Source organism: Lissotriton vulgaris, chromosome 7 (assembly GCF_964263255.1).
Source record: "Lissotriton vulgaris chromosome 7, aLisVul1.2, whole genome shotgun sequence".
Taxonomy (NCBI): domain Eukaryota; kingdom Metazoa; phylum Chordata; class Amphibia; order Caudata; family Salamandridae; genus Lissotriton; species Lissotriton vulgaris.
In genome coordinates this window covers 963,242,655-963,244,536 of record NC_141695.1, presented here as the reverse complement: position 1 = coordinate 963,244,536, position 1,882 = coordinate 963,242,655, and positions in this window count along the sequence as shown.

Sequence of the window (1,882 nt, the reverse complement as noted above, 5' to 3'; positions counted from 1 at the left end):
ATATGTTAAATAAATTAACGTTGTCCAAAAAGTCATGCAGGTATTTAGAGTATCGAAGTAACTGTGAGTCGAGGTTGGGCGAAATTTGCCTTTTTATCATCATTAAATCTCCATTGGAAATTATTAAATCTTATTCTGATCATCAAGAGTTGCTGAGCGGCTTTTTCAGTTGACATGCCCTGCACAGTACAGATCAATGAAATAAATAATTGAAAGAAGTCCAGATGTATGGCACATGACACCTAGATTGAGGGAAATAGCACAATTTAATAATGTGGGTGAGTCATATAAATGGTGTATCTGGATGGCAGGTGCCAACAGAATAGTTAATGGTTGGAGTATTGTAGTGGACAATTGAGTGGATGTGAAGTGCTGCAGGGTGTGATAATAAATGTTAAGGAGGTGTAGACAGTCTATTGCTGGACATGGCCCTGTCTGCAGGGTTACCTCCAAACTCCTTGCCTTTACCCGTCCAGTTTTTCTAAATTCCATTTTGCTCGCTTTAGAACTCTGTGCACTTTACTACTGCTAACCAGTACTAAAGTGCTTGTGAATTCAGATTTGCACATTGTAAAATGTTCTCACACCCAACTGCCACCTTTATTTACTTGCAAGTCCCTAGTATAGTGGTACTACATGTATCCAGGGCCTGTTAATTAAATGCTATAAGTGAGCCAGCCTGCAAAAGATACACAAATTATGGATGTAATGCAGAACACATCAAAACATTCCCCCCAGTCAAAAGATCTGGGTTAAATCCATCGTTCTTTTGCTCACAATGCCACATTGGTCTCGTAGTCTCCATTCCACTGGAGTCAAGCAAGCCTGACTGATGAGGCGTGATACCAGTCCTAGGATGCTTGTTTCCAGCCCAGGGAGAAGCTGACCTGGCAGCTCGGCCTGGACTGTTCCCATGGGTACAGGGTCAAGACTGATTTGCTTATTGCTTCATTTAAAGTGGAATGGCAAGGATATAAAAAATACACTGGGTTTAGGCCCAGATCTCTGTACTGGGGTGAATGTTTAACTTTGATCAGCTTTCTGTCCATCAATTGTTCTTTTTGCATAAGTGGGCTTGCAGCACCTATTGTGCCACCTGCTTGAGTACCCCATTTGGGACATGTCTCTGCCCTGCCTTTGCAGCCTGTGTGTGGACTTTCAAACTGCCATTTTTGACCCAGCAAAATAATCCTTGCCTAAACCTTCCTTTTTAATATATACATGAATCACCCCTAGAGGGGACCTACACAGCCAATTTGGAAGGGTGTGTTGTATTAAAAAAGTTATACATGTACGTTCAAGTATTACATGTCCTGTTAGGTAAAAACTCTCAAATTCATTTTTACTATTGCAAAGCCTACCTCTCCCATAGGATAACATTGGGTTACCTTATTACTTTTAGTAAGTGATATGTTTTCTGTGGGAGCAGGTAGGAATGTCATGGTTGGTACCTGATAAATTGTTATTTAATGGCTAAGTCAGATTACGTAACAGTTTAGAAAATGCCATTTTTAGAAAGTTAACATTTTCTTCTCCTACCCATCAGGTGCCTGTAGACTGTTTCCTGGATCACATGACCAGGTGCAGCTGACAGCTGGCCTTTGTGTATTCCTCCCAGTCAATATCACAAAAAAGTGCCTGGGTGTTGGCAGGATGGGCCATCCTCACTTGATGAGGGGGGTGGAGCTGTCACTTGCCACTAGGCTTAGGTGTGAAATTCCACTCTGCTCGTAGTTTGCATAGTTTTTTCCCACTCCGTGATCTGCTTAGCACGCCACGTTCTGAAAATCTGGGCTCTGCAGAGCAGAATTTTTTCCTCGTTCGCTGTCACGAACGTTAAGTTGGCGAGTACGGGCAAGGAAAACCTTACTCCAGACCAACT